The 20891-nt window shown below is 37.8% G+C and overlaps 1 long non-coding RNA gene and 1 pseudogene across 1 annotated transcript; one reads left to right on the forward strand and one right to left on the reverse strand.

Annotated features, from left to right (window-relative positions):
* Positions 1-752: 752 nt before the first annotated feature.
* LOC126602322 (disease resistance protein RUN1-like) lies at positions 753-14057 on the reverse strand (annotated as a pseudogene).
* Positions 3362-10523, forward strand: LOC126591577 (uncharacterized). The gene is made up of 2 exons (XR_007612429.1): positions 3362-3537; positions 10319-10523. It is a non-coding gene; the product is annotated as an uncharacterized LOC126591577 (long non-coding RNA).
* Positions 14058-20891: the final 6834 nt, after the last annotated feature.

Raw genomic sequence — 20891 nt, forward strand, 5'->3', positions numbered from 1 at the left:
AAGGATGAGGTTCTGGTTAATGTCAGGCACTACGTGATTGGTTGAAAATCTTATCAGAAATCTATCCACAAAATAATACTTTCGGATAATGACACGTGGCGTGATAAGATTGGTTGAAAATCTTATTGAAATTTTGGCTAAATTATTGTAAATAGATAGTGACACGTAGCGTGTGGGGATTGGTTGAAAATCTATCCACAAAATAGTACTTCGGATTATGACATGTGGTGTGATAAGATTGATTAAAAATCCTATCCAAAATTAAAACTAATTTTTTTATTATTATTTTGTAAAAAAATAATAATATTTTAATAGGCTGGATGCTAGTTCATTTTTTTAGGGTGGAGATGCATTTGGCCAATTACTGTTCATTAGGGTTAATCACTATTCATTTTAGTGGATTAAATGTGTAACGCCCCGCCCCGCCAATTTTTTTCGGATGTACATTTAATGGTAGGCCAAAAATGTCATTGTTACCCTTTAGGGTTAACAATCATTCTAACATTTCTTTCTTTGATGATTTTCCACTATAATTTAATCTCGTTTATTTTATAGCTGCATTTAACTTCTCGTTAGACTGCTTACGTACCATTTTGAGGGATCAAGTCAATTGTAGTTCACAATTCATTTTTAATTCATTTCAGAAAATATTCAGGTCACTCTCTAACCAATGTAAGTCCACTAGACTTCACGTAGTCTCCTGTAGTACTAATTTTAGTATTTAGAACGTTTTGGGACATGTTGACCAAAAGTTAACTCTCGGTTAATGGTAAGATCCACAACTCTCTGTAATTCGACCTGGAAGATCCGCACATCAAATTTTGGATCTGTTGCTCTTCTTCTTTGTCTGAAAAACATACAAATAACAGAAAATTTAGAGAAAACTTAAATGAAATGAATACGCGTAGACCCCTAAGTGCTTTAATGGAGCATAATTTACCTGAGTCCATGATGGGGTTTTCAACCATTTTCAGCCTACAAAAATCAGTATTTTTCATTTCTTCTCTGAACCAGCAAAAGATATATTCTCCTGATACATTCTCTAGCGGTGACAAATCTCCACCGATGACAAATGGATCATTAGGATCTGGAGTGGTATTGTGTTGGGTACTCATCTTGTCTTGGTGCTCTTGCACAAGCTCAACCCCGAACTTCTTTACCCGAAAAATCTCGTACGGTCTCCTCGTCATTACGGAAACCACCACTTTATCTCCACATTCTAATATTATTGTTTCATTGTCCATTTTCCAATGGCTCAACCATGTTGTGTCTTCTCCTTCCTCTCTTTCAAAACGGCGACGGTAGAATCGTGGGCTATATATCCATTTCATACCCTTGCTTTTGTTGCTCACTTCAATACTCATACATGGATAAGGCGAATAACTCCAACTGTAGTCCTTGTTTGCATAGGTAGCAAATATATTCAAGTCCCGAATTTTTTGACTTGAAAGAGAAGGCACAATAAAAGATATTGAGGAATTTGTACTTTTATAGCTGAACCGGCCAAGAACCTTATTCCCCGCAAAAAATGTGATGCATATACCATGTTGATCAAGTCCCTGTATGAATGACACGGAAACGACTATATTAGTCAACTTATTCTGATAAGAGAGAGAGAGAGAGAGAGAGAGAGAGAGAGAGAGAGAGAGAGAGAGAGAGAGAGAGAGAGTGAGTGAGTGAGTGAGAGGCACCTGAACGGGACTCCAAACCCAATCAACTTGTTTAAAATTTCCTCATTTCCAATTACACTCTTGTTCTCACCCTTATAGGTCAACGCTCTCAACCCATAGGATTGAAAGGTTATTTGTTTTAGTGATAAGCAACCACATACATCCATGAATGTTATTTTTGGCAACCCCACAAGTGATTCGAGCGTCTTACAGTAATTAAAAGAGAGAGAATTTAGCTTCATCAAACCTTTGATGAAAACAGGTAGGCTACAAATTGGATTATCATCTAAACAGTCTTTGCAATAAGGATAGATTACTTAAATCCGTAGCAAAGGCATCATCAAAAGATTGCAACTACGAAGTCTTAACTCTACTAAAGAACATGGCAAATAAGTCAAGATACTTGAACTTCTTCCGGGCCATAATTCACTTCTGGGAATTCCATCGGTTTCGAGCATTTTTAAAGATTTCATCTTCTTCATCTCATCAAGATTTGAGCACCCAGATAAAATTAGAGTCTCAAGTGATTTTAGCATGCACATGTTCTTTGGAAGCATCCTAAGGTTCTTGCAATCCTCCAGATTCAAGAACACAAGTCTCTCTAGGTTTCCAATGGATTCATGAACATCAAGCAGGCTTCCACAATCTACAAGAATCAATTCCTCTAGATTGGGGCAGTATGAGAAGTCCATGGTTTAACTAAGGCCATGAGAATGACTCACATCATGGATCACATCAAGGATCTTCAATGATGGAAGAAACTGTGAACACGGAAAATTCCTGAAACGAAAGAGACAAGAACAACGTGCACAAACAAATATTTGTGTTTGATGATTTTGGGTTACAATCTCTCTCAAATTTGATCATCTGATTCAATTTCCGTAAGGTGTTGATTTGTGGATGTTTCGTTGATCTAAGGGCCGTCGAGGCTTGATCTTGGATGAACTGTTGGAAGTTTCTTCAAGGGGCCGTGGGCTTGATCTTTGAAGGTGGATTTGAGCGGATCTTCAAGGAGCCGTTGGGGCTTGATCTTGAGGATGAGTGTTTCTTCAAGAGCCATTGAGGCTTAATCTTGAATAACGGTGATGAGCGGATCTTCAAGGGCTTTTGGGCTTGATCTTGAAGAACAGTGATGAGCGGATCTTCAAGGGCTTTTGGGCTTGATCTTGAAGAACGGTTGGATGTATGGATTTGTCGACGTTTGTTGATCCAAAAGGCCGTTGGGGCTTGATCTTAGGATGAACGGATGATGAACGATGGTGCTTTCTTCAAGGGCCGTCGGGGATTGATCTTGAATTGGTGGAAGTTCTTCAAGGGCCTTTGGGGCTTGATCTTGAATTGGTGGATGGTTGATCCAAGGGCCGTCGGGGCTTGATCTTGGGATGAACAGTTGTGTGGATTTATTGATGTTGTTGATCCAAAGGGCCATTGGGGCTTGATCTTAGGATGAACAATTATGTGGATTTGGTGATGTTGTTGATCCAAAAGGGCCGTCGGGGCTTGATCTTAGGATGAACAATTGTGTGGATTTGTTGAACACTTTCTTCAAGGGCCGTCGAGGCTTGATCTTGAATTGGTGGAAGTTCTTCAAGGGCCGTTGGGGCTTGATCTTGAAGGAGGATTTGATGAAGAACGAAGAGGGCTTTCTTGATCCTTCGGGATTTGCTTGAATTTGGGAGGTTGGATGCTTGAAAGCTTTAAAGTTTCAAAGCTTCAAGGATTTTGGATGTGTGGGGAGTATTCTCTTCCATTTTGGGAGTAGAGAAATGTATTTGTGAATTGGTTCCTTGATTCTTTGATGGAGGAGCCTATTTATAGGCTTTGGGAACGAATCACCACCATCCATTTGTTTTGGTGGATGTTGTAGGTGAAATTTGGTGGATGTTGTAGGTGAAACTTGGTGGATGTTTGTAGGTGAAACTTGGTGGATGTTGTAGGTGAACTTAGTGTATGATGTAGGTGAAGTGAATGAAGGTTGTAATTTTAATACAATGGTCAACATTTATTTCACCAAAATTTCAATGTTTACAAATGTAATCTTAATGCAATGGCTAACATTTATGCCACCAAAATTTCAATGTCTACAAATGCCCCCACTTCAAGGCGCGTTGTATACATGTGCTTGTTACATGTAGGAGATGCGTTTTGAAGTCCCTTAATGTAGTTGTCAATCCAAGGGCCATCGAGGCTTGATCTTGAATTGGGCTGGAGATTTCTTCAAGGGCCGTTGAGGCTTGTTCTTGGACTTTGTTTGAAATTTCTTCAAGGGCCGTCGAGGCTTGATCTTGAAGGTTGAAATTGGACCACAAGGAGCTTTATGTGGTAGATGATCTTTGGCTTTGGTAGTGGATGAATCGGCACGTATTTGTTTTTGCGCTTTGTTGACTTTCCACAGCTTTGATCTTGAACTGGGTTGGAGGATTTTTTGGATTCCTCCAATTGTTGATTTTCCACAGCTTATTCTTGAACTGGATTTGATTCAAATATGGTGGACGCTTGATCTTGAATCGGACTTGTGATTTCCTCAAGGGCCGTCGAGGCTTGATCTTGAATTTGGCCGGAAACTTCTTCAAGGGCCGTTGATGCTTGATTCTTGAAGGTTGACTCGAACACATGGCAAGTAGGCACGAGGTGAAGGTGACGACTTGTTGCTTTGTTCAATCTTTCTAATTCACACCTGAGCAATTTGGTCAATGGTATGATCTTCAAGATTGATGGGCTCTTCTTCCAGTTGGTGACTTGATCTTTAAGGACTTGATTCAAGGCTGGTGAAACGGCACATGCAACCCACAATGCCTAGCAAGTCGACCCAAGAATTTGAGGGTCAAAACGAGTCCTCCACCCAGAGTGATTGCAAACCTGATGATATGAGATACTTTTGATTTTGAAGAAGTAGCGGATGAATCGACACGTGCTTTGTTGTGCTTGTCTCCACATGCTTCAATGTATCATTTTCCCTTGTCTTATCTATTCTTCTGGTAGAATGTAGCATCTTCTCGAGTTCTTCAGCTCAGACTCATTTTGCTGAGCTGACTGTGCAGGTTGCATTTTTCTCTGCTTGTTTCTTCAGGCAGATGTGGCAGCTTCTTGAGTTCCTCAGCTCGGACTCCTTCTGCTGAGCTGACTGTGAAAACTACATTCTTCTCTGCTTGTTTCTTCTGCACGTTGTCTCCACATGCTACAAGGTATCATTTTCACTTGCCTTATTTGTTCTCCAGGCAAATGTGGCATCCAAGTTTGAGTGGAGGTTCCGGCATATTGTTTTCTTTATCCTTGTCTTTGTAGGTAAGAACAAGGACAAAGGAAAGGACAGGGAGAACGCATGATATGAGATACTCTTGCTTTCTACCCTGGTGATATGAGATACTTTTGCTTTGGTGTCATTTGTTTGCAGAGGTACCCCAAGGAATAAGAAACACTGAGTGACTCGAGAGGCTTCGTTGGGAAGGCATTCTTGGAGATGAAGAAAGGTTCTCGGAGATGAAGAAAGGTTATGTATGTCTGCCTTGCTATGGAGGGTGAAGGTGGACAGTTATAGGAAATTCTTTAGTACCTGTAAAGGTACTATTCTTTTACTCGTGTCGGCAACCAATGTGTGATTGATCAGTATGGCTTCACGTGCTTTCTTCTTTATCAGAAATCTTCGACAAATTGTCCGTAATTTTCGTCAAGCTGAGTGTGCATGTGTTGACGAGGCTGAAAAAGACTGACGCCTCTTCGATATCTGGGATCGGCGCTTCGACAAATTGCCCGTGATTTCCGCAAAGCTGAGTTTGCGCGTGACGGGTGCTGACGAGGCTGAAAAAGACTGGCGCCTTTTCGATATCTGGGATTGGCGCTTTAACAAATTGCCCGTGATTTCCGCAAAGCTGAGTTTGCGCGTGACGGGTGCTAACGCGTCTGGAAAAGCAAGATGCTTCTCCGATTTCTGAGCTTGCCTCTTTGATTTTTGAATTGGCCTCTTCGAATTCTGAGCTCGCCTCTTCGATATTTGAAATCCCGTCGAGTGTTGATCTTTATAGAGGCACGCAGTTCGTTTCAAAGCACACTTGAATTTTCGTTTGTAGAAACTCCCTTCTTGCACTTCTAAGATCTTGATTTGTCCGACCTCTTCTTTCTTCAACATCTTTGAAAAAGTCTGGACCCTCCGACCGTCGTTTTGATTTGAACCTTGGTGAAGAGGTAGTCCCGTCTTCTCCAGATAACATATGGCGCCCATCCTTCATATCCCCTACTGGTCCTCTTACCGTTGGGGATTCGGTGGTGAAGAATGATATGACCGCTGCGGTGGTGGCCCGAAACCTTGTCACTCCCAGAGATAACAGACTACTTTCCAAACGGTCTGATGAGTTGGCTGTTAAGGATTCTCTGGCTCTCAGTGTGCAGTGTGCAGGTTCTGTGTCTAATATGGCTCAACGCCTATTTGCTCGAACCCGTCAAGTTGAATCATTGGCGGTTGAAGTGATGAGTCTCAAACAGGAGATTAGAGGGCTCAAGCAGGAGAATAAACAGTTGCATAAGCTCGCACATAGCTATGCGACAAACATGAACAGGAAGATTAACCAGATGCACGAATCTGATGGTCAAATTTTACTTGATCATCAGAGGTTTGTGGGTTTGTTCCAGCAGCATTTGCCTTCGTCTTCTGGGGCTGTACCGCGTAATGAAGCTCCAAATGATCAACCTTTGGCTCCTCTTCCTCCTGGAGTTCCGCCGAATGGTGTGGCTTCAAACAGTCAACCTCCGGCGCCTCTCATTTCTGGAGCTCTGCCGAGTGGTGAGGCGGCACCTGATCGTCCTTGAAGATCCCCTCTTGTAAATTTGATTTGATTTATTTATTTATTTATTTTAAATATGTATAATGCAAATTTATGTAAAATTTCCAGAAAAAATAAATAAAAACGGACTTTATTTCTCTCAATGCATTTGTTTTGTTTTGTTTTGTTTTGTTTTTTTTTTTTGTAAATACATAATAACATATGTATTTATTTATTTATTCTTTTGTAATAAAATTGACTTTCTTTAATAAAACTTTTATATATATTTTTTTATTTTGATATGACTGAACTCGAAATTGAATGTTCGAGCCGCCTACGTACCCTTCCAAAGAGGAGATCAAGCCATAACGTAGTTCAAATGAGTGATGAATTTAATAGTAATTTTGATGATGATTTTGCCGTACACAGTTTATGCTCTTGCGGGCAAGGAGCTTTTGGTGCCGTTTGCAGTTTCAGCTCATGCAGGCAAGGAGCTTTGATATTGCCTTTTATGCTCGTGCAGACCAGGAGCGTTTATGTTGCCTTTTATGCTTGTGCAGACCAGGAGTGTTGTATCATGCAGTTTAGGCTCGTGCAGGCGAGGAGCCTCGTGTCCTACAGTTTAGGCTCGTGCGGACAAGGAGCTTTGGTTTGTGCAGTTTAGACTCATGCGAACAAGGAGCATTGGTGTTGCCTTTTATGCTCGTGCAGACTAGGAGCTTTGTGCCATGCAGTTTAGACTCGTGCGGGCGAGGAGAATTTTTTTGGTAGATTTGTCAACCAATTTTGGAGAGGCGTTCCTCACAATTTTCATAGCAAGCAACTTTGATCGCGTGATTGAAGAAGTCTTCGGGCAAGAAGTCGCGCATCGTGATGGCAACAGACGATCTTTGTGTCGCAATTTCATCATCTTCAACACTTTCACGTTGCTTTGAAGGTTGACAAGAGCTGCTTTGCCCCCTTTCCGATTGGCGGACTTGTGGATGAGACGTATGCTTCTTGTGCAATTTCTTAGGAGTGACTTGAGTCCATCCTTCAACTTTGCTTATCTTTGAGGATGCCCCCAGCAGTTGAGGTGAAAACTTTGAGTTGGAAAAGCCATAAGTGATGGTGGTATAGTTTGACTTCACCACATCGTCAAGATCTAGCTCAATGATTCCTTTCTGAGCCAGCTTTATGATGAGATCTTTCAGCACGAAGCACTTTTCTATCGGATGACTGATGAAGCGGTGGAATTTACAGTACCTTGGACTGTCGGTGCGATTCATCTCTTCTGGCCGTCTGCACTTAGGCAAGCCAATCACCTTCTTTTCCAGCAAGTCTTCTAACATGGCAACCACATCAGAGTCGGGGAATGGATAAGTCTTCTCCTCAAGCTCCTTCAAAGTGCGTTTACGCATCTCTTGATCACGAAAAGCTTCAGCTTGAATCGCCTTGCCTCGTATAGGGATTTTGACGGGAGATGTGTTGACCGTCATCGCTTCCTTGGTGGGTTTCCATGCAGTCTTCTCCACCTTTGTCTCAAGAACTTTGTCGTTCTTGTAGTCGGTGATCGGTTCCTTCTTCCCATGATGAGCGATGCTCAACTCCATGTCATGGGCACGGGTGGCCAATTCCTCGAAGGTCCGTGGTTTAATGCCTTGAAGGATGTATTGTAAACCCCATTGCATGCCTTGGATGCACATCTCAATTGAAGAGGTTTTCGATAGCCTGTCTTTACAGTCGAGGCTTAGAGTGCGCTATCTGTTGATGTAGTCAATGACTGGCTCGTCCTTCCACTGCTTTGTGCTCGTTAGCTCTAGCATGCTCACAGTGCGGCGGGTGCTGTAGAAGCGGTTGAGGAATTCCCTTTCCAACTGTTCCCAGCTGTTGATGGACTCAGGCTCTAGGTTCGTGTACCACTCAAAGGCGTTTCCTTTCAGCGAGCGCACAAACTGCTTGGCGAGGTAGTCTCCTTCCGTCCTCGCGTTGTTGCAAGTTTCGATGAAATGTGCAACGTGCTGCTTTGGGTTTCCTTTTCCATCAAACTGCATGAACTTTGGTGGTTGATATCCCCTCGGCATCTTTAGAGCATCAATCTTCTTTGAATAAGGCTTTGAATACAACCCGGAGGTATTTGAGCTCCCTTTGTACTGTGCCTTGACGGTGCTGGCAATCATCTCTTGCAACTGCTGGATAGAAAGAAATCCCATGAGTGCCGCTTCTTGGTCTGGCTCCGGCTTCACATCGATTCTCTCCACCGTAGGCTCATCTTCTGGGTTAGGGTTCTCGCCGTCCTGTGGCTCCAGTCGACTGACGAGTGCAGCGATTTGCAAGTCTTTTTCTTCCACAGTTCGGGTTAGCCTTGCGATTGCTTCATTCATTTGAGCCAGTTGTTCTTCGATGGAGGTAACGCCGATGGTCATGACTTGTGTAACCAATAGACGTGACTTTCCTTTAGACATCCAAGATGCTGACGAAGAACGTCGTTGGTTGTTTTGGGATGTCATCTTGTGTGCCTCAGCAACATGCTTCGGTGCCCCCAACGAGGTTAGGTTGATGACAGACTCACACCTTTGATGCTCCCTTTGCTCTTTTAGCGGCACCAACTTTGAAGTGGCATGCTGAGGAGTGGTTGTGGCACCAATGGATTGTCCATTTGCGGCAGAAGTGCTTAGGATCCTTCCCTCAGTGATTGCAAGAACGGCTTGTCCCTTGCTTGATGCCATTGACTTTGAGGTGTGTTTGGATTCCTTGAACGGAGAAAGAGATGAGAGGTAGAGATTGTCCCACTGGGCGTGCCAATTTGTGAACACGGAAAATTCCTGAAACGAAAGAGACAAGAACAACGTGCACAAACAAATATTTGTGTTTGATGATTTTGGGTTACAATCTCTCTCAAATTTGATCATCTGATTCGATTTCCGTAAGGTGTTGATTTGTGGATGTTTCGTTGATCCAAGGGCCATCAAGGCTTGATCTTGGATGAACTGTTGGAAGTTTCTTCAAGGGGCCGTGGAATTGATCTTTGAAGGTGGATTTGAGCGGATCTTCAAGGAGCCGTTGGGGCTTGATCTTGAGGATGAGTGTTTCTTCAAGGGCCGTTGAGGCTTAATCTTGAATAACGGTGATGAGCGGATCTTCAAGGGCTTTTGGGCTTGATCTTGAAGAACAGTGATGAACGGATCTTCAAGGTCTTTTGGGCTTGATCTTGAAGAACGGTTGGATGTATGGATTTGTCGACGTTTGTTGATCCAAAAGGCCGTTGGGGCTTGATCTTAAGATGAACGGATGATGAACGATGGTGCTTTCTTCAAGGGCCGTCGGGGCTTGATCTTGAATTGGTGGAAGTTCTTCAAGGGCCTTTGGGTCTTGATCTTGAATTGGTGGATGGTTGATCCAAGGGCCGTCGGGGCTTGATCTTGGGATGAACAGTTGTGTGGATTTATTGATGTTGTTGATCCAAAGGGCCATTGAGGCCTGATCTTAGGATGAACAGTTATGTGGATTTGGTGATGTTGTTGATCCAAAAGGGCCGTCGGGGCTTGATCTTAGGATGAACAATTGTGTGGATTTGTTGAACACTTTCTTCAAGGGCCGTCGAGGCTTGATCTTGAATTGGTGGAAGTTCTTCAAGGGCCGTTGGGGCTTGATCTTGAAGGAGGATTTGACGAAGAACGAAGAGGACTTTCTTGATCCTTCGGGATTTGCTTGAATTTGGGAGGTTGGATGCTTGAAAGCTTTAGAGTTTCAAAGCTTCAAGGATTTTGGATGTGTGGGGAGTATTCTCTTCCATTTTGGGAGTAGAGAAATGTATTTGTGAATTGGTTCCTTGATTCTTTGATGGAGGAGCCTATTTATAGGCTTTGGGAACAAATCACCACCATCCATTTGTTTTGGTGGATGTTGTAGGTGAATTTTGGTGGATGTTGTAGGTGAAACTTGGTGGATGTTTGTAGGTGAAACTTGGTGGATGTTGTAGGTGAACTTAGTGTATGATGTAGGTGAAGTGAATGAAGGTTGTAATTTTAATACAATGGTCAACATTTATTTCACCAAAATTTCAATGTTTACAAATGTAATCTTAACGCAATGACTAACATTTATGCCACCGAAATTTCAATGTCTACAGAAACAGCAAGAAAAAAAAATTTAAAATAAAGAAAAAAGAGAAATAAAATTTGTGGGAGTTAATTCTAACATATGCAATTAGTCAACGAATCAAAACTTTAAAATGAAAAAGAAGGAAAAGGAATTGAGATGCACAGAGTAACATACTTTTGTTCCTTTGTAGACTTCTCTCAAGCTACTATATTGCATTTCAAGAACAATTAGACACTCCAAAGGAAAATCAATGGGTATAGAATCCAAAGGAAATTCAAGCCAACACAACCATCTTAATCCTGTAGAGAAATCTGCATAATATCCCTCCAGCTGTACACGTCTAAGATGAGTAGTTGTAATTTGTGTATCCTTTCAAATGCATTGGTTTCAAAGATTGTCTCATTTGTGTGTATTGGACTGTTTGCAAGATGCCCATGCATGTCCAAATCAAGACCTTGGATTGTTTGTGTACCCTAAGGACAAAAAAGTGGAACAACATTAGTATGGATATTTTTCACAAGAAGAGAAAACCATATAAAGACATGAAAGATATGTTTCTTACATTCTTCTCTCAATACTTCAAAAGAATCCTTATGGCACCATAATCTACTACGTTTCCCAGGCTCTTCTAATTCTAGGCGAACTGTATCTCTTCCCATGTCACGAATCAGGTCATGCACGTTCACCTTGTTATCATTATCAATTTTCACCAAGCATCTATCAATGAGATTTCGAATGCCAACAGTTGTATAGAAATCACATCAATCCATTATTTAACAATGTAGTTTTTGTCCCTTCTTATTAAGAAACAAGCAATGTGGAGGAATAATTTCCGATCATAGTCATCTTGTAAACTGTCATAGCTTATTCTTAGTTTCTTCATGATTTCGTCATTAGGAATGACTTTTAGCTTCTCCAATGCACTTTTCCACACATCCATACTCTCACCTAACAAAGAAGAACCCAAAACTTGAAGAGCTAATGGAAGTCCTCCACTATGTTGCACTAGCTCTTTTGAATATTCCATGTAACCTTCACGGGGATGGTCCTGGCCAAATGCATGCTAGCTTAAGAGCTCCAATGGTTCATCGTAATCCAAAGTTTCAACCTTGTGGACCTCAGTAACTTGATGTGCCTTTAGCAACCTTTCACGCCTTGTTATGATTATTTTGCTTCCGGGGATAAAACTGATCTTTCTTCCGTAGTATTGCATCTAATTGGTCCATATGGTCTACATCATCAAGAACAAGAAGAACTCTTCTAGAGCTTATGGCTCTTTCAATCTTACTTATTCCTTCACTAACGTTGTGTACTTTCTCCTTTCCCCCCTTCAAAATATCATAAAGAAGTTGCATTTGTATTTGAACTAACCTATTCGGTTGATTTGCCGTTTCTTTGATATTTTCAACAAAGCTGCTTCCTTCAAAACTTGTGAAATTTGAAATTTGAATTGTAAACATATTTTAGCAATGGTTGTCTTCCCTATTCCAGACATCCTATACACAGTAACTATACCAACATCAGTTGATCCATCTTGTAACCATAAATTGATGTGTTTGACTAGAGATTGGATTCCAATCAAGTTGGATTGAACACTCAAGGGCGTGCGAATTAGCTTGTCACCTATCACCTTAACAATTTGTGTGATAAACTTTGACTCGTGCCTAAGAATTTGCAAACAAAATAAAATATAAATCAAACATGCTGTGTACCTAAGAAAGTTATATAGGTACGAACAACTGGAGGGAAGCTAAACTTATACATTATTTTGATAGCATGCTTAGGTTAGGTTAAAAATTAAAATGAAACTTTGGTGACAACATAAAACAAGGGAAGCTAAACGTTGGTGCCAACATAAAACAAGGGAAACGAAATTATTGTTGGAAATTTGAGTAGTTTGAGTAGAAATTTCCTTGTCCCACATTGGCCATTTCCAAAAGATTTTATCACTTTATAAAGCTTTGTCCTTTAAAGAAAGTGATTGGAGTAATAGGCCTGGAGACTAAAATTGGGCTCACCTTTGGGGTGTATTAATTATTTGGTAATTAATATATAATTAATATATATTTAATTGTCAAAAGATGGGCCTTGGGCTCTAATAATTAAATTATTTAATTAATTATTTTTCGAATTTACTTAATTATTTTTAATTAAATTCGAATTTAATTAATTAATTATTTTTTATGAAAAGACTCATCCTTTCAGATGAAGTCTGAGAGTTCTTTCTGAACACAGAGCAAAGCATCCCTCTGAAGAGATGTCTCCCAACAGTCACACCCCATTCTCATACCTGTTGCAAACAGGCATCCATCTGCTATATATACATTCATCTGCATAGCATCTAAAACACAGAAAATAATCAACTTCATCTTCTACATTCCTAAACCTTCTTACTGAGAGAACCACACTAAATTCGCTAGAAGTTAAATTTTCCGGTATTGGAATTTTAACTTGATCGTTGAATCCTGATGAAGCAGACGTCCGTAGAACTGCAAGCACAGAGTATGGACGAAATTTCTGTTTCAAGGACATTGCGGTACGCAAGCCTCGATCTTCAAGTTGTTTGTTTTTATAATTCATATTCTAGTTTATATTCTGTTAATTCCTATTGCATTTATTATTTATTAGCATATATAAATTATCACAGATTGTTGACATACATCCAACAATTATGAAAGTAATTATTTGCATTTTTTGTAAAAGAAGTATAGTATGCACGTATGTCAAGTCTAGATAACCGAACTAATTTAAGCTGAGATGTCAAGTCTAGATAACCAAATTAATTTAAGCTGAGAGGAGGAAATTCGAACTCGACAACTTCAGGACACATGGGGTTTAGAGATGAGAACAAATTGTTCATGTGAAAAATGAAGGCAAAACAAATTGTTGGTTAAAAAAACAAATTACCCTTCCAATATTGACATTATAAAGATAAAAGAGAGAAAATGAAAGTTACCCATCAGCTTCATTTGGTAAGACCATCCCTGCTAGATCAGCAACCTCAACAAGAGCCTTCCTCCATCGCCTCACCGTATTCGGCAACTGAGTTTTCTCGTGTCTAGCAAATGCTTTTCCAATGCTTCCCGTCTGCTTCCTCATATGGGATGGATCGACATCGTAGAAGATTGGTAATACTAAATGGTCCGAGGTAGTCCTCTTGTGTTCAAGGATCATGACAAGCCCATCAAGGCACCATTTGGATGACGCGTAATATTTGGAAAACACGACAACAGATGTTCGTGACAGCCGGATTGCTTTCTGTAGTCCTGGCTTGATATCTTCTCCTCTGTCAAGTTCGTTGTCATCTCGGAACGTTAGAAATCCTGCGTTGTTCAAGGCCGTGTAGAGGTGGTCGGTAAAAGTCCTGCGAGTGTCTTCGCCTCTGAATCTCAAGAAAACATCGTAACGGTAACCCCGACAAGTGTTGGAATCAGAGGATGTTCCTTGAGCAGCTCTCACAAGAGCCATGGTTTACGATCGATGAACAAACAAGGGGATTGCTCGTTGTCCTTGCAGGGGAAATATTTAATGCTTTAATTAATTGGGTCATTCCAATCTTTTTTATTCAAACGAGGGGTCATTCTTATTATCTACTTCCTGGAAAATCTACAACCAAATCTAATTAGTCGTTTTAGTCAAGCACATGAAAACGCGTCTTGTTTTTTATATAATTGAAGCCAGACACAATATACAAGTTAATTATTTGTGTTGTCTTTTATCTACTGCTTACCAAAAAGAAAAGAGAATATTAGAACCGATGTGTATGTGTTTACATTAAAAAAAAAAAAAATCAAACAATGTTATAAATAGGTAAAAGTGAGAAAAAGATAACCTTTGTTAGAGATAAAAATGGAATATATGTAATATATCACACAAATAATGCAGGTAAAGAGAAGAGAGAGATATTGGTATTATTTCTTTCACAAATAATGCAAGTTGAAAACCCTGTTATCCAATAATAACAAAAAAAAAAACTATGACAATACCACAATTTTTAGTCCTTATTTTTTCACTTTTGACTAAGCCATATGGCATTCATTCACATAACTTTTACAACACTACCTCTTGAATGCCCATACATCACCATTAGTTGTCTCGTTAAACCTTGCTATGCAAAATGTAGTGAGAAATAACCGTAGCAAAGGAAAGAGAGTGCATCTTTTCTTGAATTATTGATATAGCGTTAAGTAAGTTAATGTTGCCTCGTTAAAACCTTGATAGGAAAAATTCAATGAAAAAAATCCTAGTCGAAGGAAAAAGAATACAACATGCATGTCTTGAATACTATCCTTGATGTGTATCTCTTCCTAATTCCACATTCTTCAATTTGATTGATTGATAAGCCGACGTAATCTGATAGCATGGTTTACGATCACTGAGCAAACAAAAGGATTGTTGTCTTTGTAGGGGAAATATTCAAGGCTTTAATTAAGAAAGTTTTAACGAAAAGCCCGCGGTACTGTTCACTTTAACGAAAAACCATATTTTTACACTAAAAAGTCAATCCTGGTACTATTCACTTTACCATTTTTTTTGTCCTTATCGTTAAAACTCAAAGTTTTTTAGCCTTTTTCATTAGTTTTCCTTTTAATAATTGGTTCATTCCTATCTACTTACTGGAAAAATTACAAACAAATATAATTGGTCGTTTTAGTCAAGCAAATGAAAACGCCTCGTCTTTTTATATAATTGATAGGAGCATATTTATGCGACTTAGTTAGCTTGTTTTCTTGCATTTTCGTAGTTAGTTTATGTTTATTAGAGTGTTTTAAGCTATTTTCGTGTGTTTGTAGGTCCAAATGACAAAGTTGACAAAAAAGTGCATTTTGGAGCATTGTAGAGCAGTTTTGGGCCAAGAATGAATAGCACATGCATGGAGCAAGGTGGATGGATGTTTTTGAAATTCAAAGAGACTAGGAATGTGCTACAAATCTGGAGAAATAAAGTCAAGACAAAGAAGATAAGGAATCAGCTAAAAGGAAGGAACATTATTCAAAACATTATCGAACCTTATCTTATTCTATCATATCTCAATCTTATCCTACCTTAATTCCAGCTGTAAGGGGGACTCCTTATCACATTAGAATACCTAATATCTAATTCTAGAAGCCCTGAAATAATGCAAATAACCTGATCCTTTTCCCCCTAGAAATCTAACGAATTTCCTACTCCCTTTCATCCTAGGATTGTGTAATCCTTTTTACTTTAGAAATTGTGAAAGCCCTAGCATATAAATACATATTTTCTACCACAATTTCGAACCACCACCCCCCATATATTCGTACAAACAACCATTCACCACAATTCAGACCATCTTCCATCACAATTTCATGCCGTACATCTCTTTAGTGTCGCAGCTTTGCAAGGAGACAGGAGAGGAGCCCCTAGAGCCGTGCTTGCCATTCAAGACGTTGGATTGTTGGAACATTTCTAGGCGTATTCTATCTTTGTTTTCAATGTTTAAATGTAATTGTCTTTGTTTAATTGCGAACATGAGGAACTAATTTCTTTATAGTTGAAGGTGAATTCGAAGCCATGATTATATGTTTTATATGAATTGATTACATTCAGTTATTGTTTCTTGAGTCTTGAATGTGAATTGCTTATCTAAGTTATCAAAACTTGTTTATGTATGTTGATTAAGGGTCGACACTTAATTTGCATGCATGAATTTGATGCTAGAGTGTAAAGGAGTTTCACCTAATCGTTATGAACTTATATTCACAAGTAGTGGAAGTCACTAGTCATGATTGTGTTAAGTAAATCCTAGACAGGAGTATCATGCTTTTCATAGTTACGAATGTCATGTCAATACTTATGGTTTTCAAAGAACTTAATGACCTTTGATATGTCTCTCTATCATGCTTTTCATAGTTAGGGAACTTGATAAGGATAATTTGGTTGTGATGTGTATCCCGTCCAATTCAATGAATTAAGGAAAATCTGATGGTTAATTTATGCTATCACGGTTAACTTGGGGTGTTGTCATTCATAGATAAAAGGAATAATAACTGGAAATTGGTTTGTATATGCATATGTCATGGGTACTCTGGCTAAGTTTTCATCATTTAATTCACCTAATTTGCTTTGTTTTGCAATCTGTTTAGTTTAGTTAAATTTCGTCCAAATCAATCCCTCTTTTAATTAAGTGTCTTAGTTTAGTTAATTTCGATCAAATTTGTCCGCATTTAGTATTTTGAATCAAGTTAGTTTAGAATTCATCCAAATCACTCTTTAGTATTTGTTTTGAATCTTTTTAACTTAGTTTTGTTGTTTTCAGTCAATTTGGTCAGTTTTGAGTCATAAGAGTCTAGTTTAGTGTTTTAAAGTTTAAATTAAGTAGATTAGCATCCCTTCTAATCTCCGCCCTAAAACGATCCCTACTTTCATATACTACAATTATAGGGTTTTAATTTGAGTGTTAGAATATTTCACATCAATAATTGAAAACAGAGACGCTATACAAGTTAATTATTTGTGTTCTTTTATTAACTGCTTACCAAAAAAAAAAAAAAATTGGAAATTAGAACCGACTAGAAAGTTTTGCCCATGCGTTGTTGCGGTGCATTGCTGCCAGAGTAGAAATTGTGCGAAAAATTATGTTTCAAAGGTATAAACACATCAACTTATCACATCTAATTAAATTCCTGTGACAACATATTGACACACTTAATATGAAAATTCATAAACTATTTCACAATATGAAATCAAGCAATCTCTAAAGGTGAGAAATGGAGCTTAGAATATAGAAATCCTACCTCATATATTAAAGCAATTAACAAATTCTCAGTGAATGATAACAAAAAAGGTATAGATAAGTAATTCAATTTCTTAATTTCAAAAACGGAAAAGATTAAAAAAAAAAGGTTCAAAGTTCTCAGATCTCACCATAACGAAAATTACGATATCGTTTTCACATGAACTTGGGTTGATCTCGGTCACCAGCATTAATAAACCAGTTACTTCAACCTGTGCAAGCAGGTGACTGAATTAGACGCAAGCCAACCAACTTCCATTTTAACCAAATAAAAAAAGTAATCACAACCAAATGAACCTCTTCTTTCCATACGAAGTAGATGATGTCCCTTGTTTGCCTTTGTGAATAGTGCACTCTTGACTCTCAACACACAAAAAGAACACACTCAAAATGCTCAGCAACATACACAATACTGTGTATGTATTTCAACTTAAAGTGTTAAAGATTTACCAACATAATCAAGGTTAAATTTAACAAAAGAAGTAACTAGGAATTGAAATCAAACAATATAATAGTAGTTAAAAAGAATTATGACTAAATTTTACAAACAGCATCATAAATTGTTAAAAAAAAATAACACCATTGAAAAAACACACTACTCAAATCTGTAAAATACAAAACATGACTAAACTCCGAAATTCCCAACGCATACATCAATTTAAAAGCCTACAAATCATAAGAAAAACAAATGTTGAGTTGGCAGTAACCTTGCAATGTCCAAAAACAATTTGACCATAAAAATGTAAACCCATCTCAATCAGTGTCAATCGCACTTTATTGGTCTTATTTAGACCATTGTAAAATCTTTTTTGATGCTTAGACAGTGAATTTTTTGTTTTTGCTTGGGGTCGTTTAATATTTAGTAGATGATGTTAAATATTTTGTAGATGTAAATACTGAAATTTTATGTTATTATTGAACAAACAATCTAAAAACCAAATTAATGCATGTAGGCTTATCCCCTGTATTCTTAAGAGGACCTCATTCACTTCTTAATTCTACTTTACATGTCTAACACTCTACACTTCATCTGTAGCCTAAAACAATAGAACAATATAGTAAATGGTAGAAATAAAAAATTAATTTTGAAAGCTTCCTAATACAAATTAGAAACACATAAATTCATAATATGATAAAGATTACCCACCCAATATACTATAGTTTTTAAAATTTCATACACTCATGGATTAGATAAAAGAAAGGATATCTATGTCAGATTAATGAAACCATCAATCATTAACTACATTATTAAAACTCATGGAAAACAATAAAGTAGACTATTCATAGTAATAAAAGATGGAATTAAACTGCAAATGTGTTAATTATTACCATGGAGTCAGAATCTGGTTTGGGTGTTTTTGACAAATTAGTTGGCCAGTTATTGGGTCTTTATGTATTTATTTAACACAATTTGGCAAGTGTTGTACCACTTTCCATATCGTGTATCAAAGCGCTTTACATATACACGTCTCGTTTTGCAAAATATTTTAACAAAGATTGATATAAGAGCAGTAATCATCAGATACAGGGCTTTTACTGAAGATGTAAAAATGCAGTTACAGGATTTTAATCAAATATAAAAAGATGTAATTAGCAATTCTACCTTGTACAAAAATAGATCCAAATAACCCAATTGTTCGATTCTCACTTATTTGTCAGTCCGAAGAATTTCAGTTTCATTTATGTGTCTTGAAGGAGGAGGCAGTAATTTGAAAGGTTGTGTGCAATTCGAAAATTTGCATTATATATGGAATTGGTAGGTGCGATTATATATTTATTCATATTCATCGATTTTAGCTTAAATTAAAGTTTAAAGAAATATATATTAATATTGAAGAATAAACAGAATCTGACACATGTACATTTATTCTTATATGGCAATAGTATAAGAGAATGATTTAGTTACCATTGCATCAACACATATAATGTGCAAGTCAGACAACCGGCCAGCAGAGTTGAAATGTTCAAGTCTCCAAATTCTGCACACGTGAACTCTAACCTTTTTTTGGATTGAAAGGCTTCCAAATTGCAGATTGAAACCATATTCATTGTGCTAAAAATCTGAAAGTAAAATAAACATGTGTAAAAGAGCAATAATTAAAATGTTAGATCATAAGATGAAAAAAGTTAATCAAACTCCATAATTTATTTGTTTAAACTCGATCTATCATGGAACTTTACAAATCATACAAATTTTTTAAAGAAACAAAAATAAAATATTGAAATCAATATTTTAATGCATTCCTATCGGGCAGTGGTAAAGTATAAATTTTTTATTCGGTAGTTAAACTTATAAAGTAATTAAAAAGTGCGTGAACGATAGTAAAATGAACGGTGAATTAGTGATAGCTTAAAAAATGAGTGATTAACATCAAGGGTACAGGAAATTTGATGTTATGATATGAAGAATAGTATACAAAATTTAATTAAAATCAAGGGCAGAGCAATTAGGTAAGTACAAAATGCCTGAACAATAGTACATGAAATTTAATGATAGCTTAAAAACTGCGCTTCGCAGAGCCATGATACTTCTAGCCGTGCAACCTGTTATACAAAATTGATTAAGCGTGCATTAGTAATTCATAAAAATTTAAAAACTATAGCATGCCTTGAATTATACCACTCAACATTTCTCTTGCCAAATTCAACTTGCCGAAAACAAAGTACCATATGCTAACATAAAGTAAGTGTTGGGCTTTTTCTAGCCCATGATAAGTTGTCCTAAGTCTATTGGGAATTAATAGTTTTAGAGGATTAAATTGTTTTCCCAATTGGAGTAGGATTCATAACTAGGTTCCAATTAAGATTAATAATCCTTATTGAAGAAGACCTTTATTATGTCTATATAAAGGGGCTATTGTACTAGTTTTGAGAAGGGGAGCAAAACAATAAATTGTATACCACTCAAGGGATTAGAGTGAGAGAATATTGTAAAGTATGTGCGAGAGAAAAGAAAAGAGATAGTGTATTTCTTGTTCTTGTTCTTTCAGGTTTTTAGTCAAGTCCTAGTTCTAGAGATTTGGCAAGATTATTGGTTGTGCTCATTATTGATATAGTGAAAAATTGTTGTTGCTGTCCCGTGGATGTAGGCACATATTGCCGAACCAAGTAAATTCTTGGTGTTATTTATCTTGGTTATTTGTTTTTTGATTTTCGAAATTTATTCTTGTTTTTCCCATTCTTAAACGCGATATTCTCAACAGTTAGTTCATACACATGAGGGGCTTCTAACTCGGTTAGTTAAAAGCCCCAAATTCGATTACCCTTCCCCAACATCGTTTGTAAAAAAAGAAAGGGTTGGTTCATGCATAACAATCAATTATTCATTGTTTGTAAGAAAGAGGAACTTGTGTGTTCTGCAATTGGAGGAGATGGGTTTTGGACTTGGGGTCATTTTCGTGAATTGCAACCAAACAATGTTTTCGTATTAGTTAGCAAATACTAGTCCTTAATCCCCATGAATTGGATACTAAAATGAATTATGCTCCATTAGTGACGAATGCAAAAACAATAACCTTAATGCGAAATTAAAGCAGGGTGAAAACAAATGTTAATTCAATTGAATAATTAGTGACTTACTGAATAAGCTTAAAGTTGTTTTCGCGTAGTCAAGAGTAATGGCCT

This window comes from Malus sylvestris, chromosome 2 (assembly GCF_916048215.2).
Source record: "Malus sylvestris chromosome 2, drMalSylv7.2, whole genome shotgun sequence".
NCBI classification, from domain to species: domain Eukaryota; kingdom Viridiplantae; phylum Streptophyta; class Magnoliopsida; order Rosales; family Rosaceae; genus Malus; species Malus sylvestris.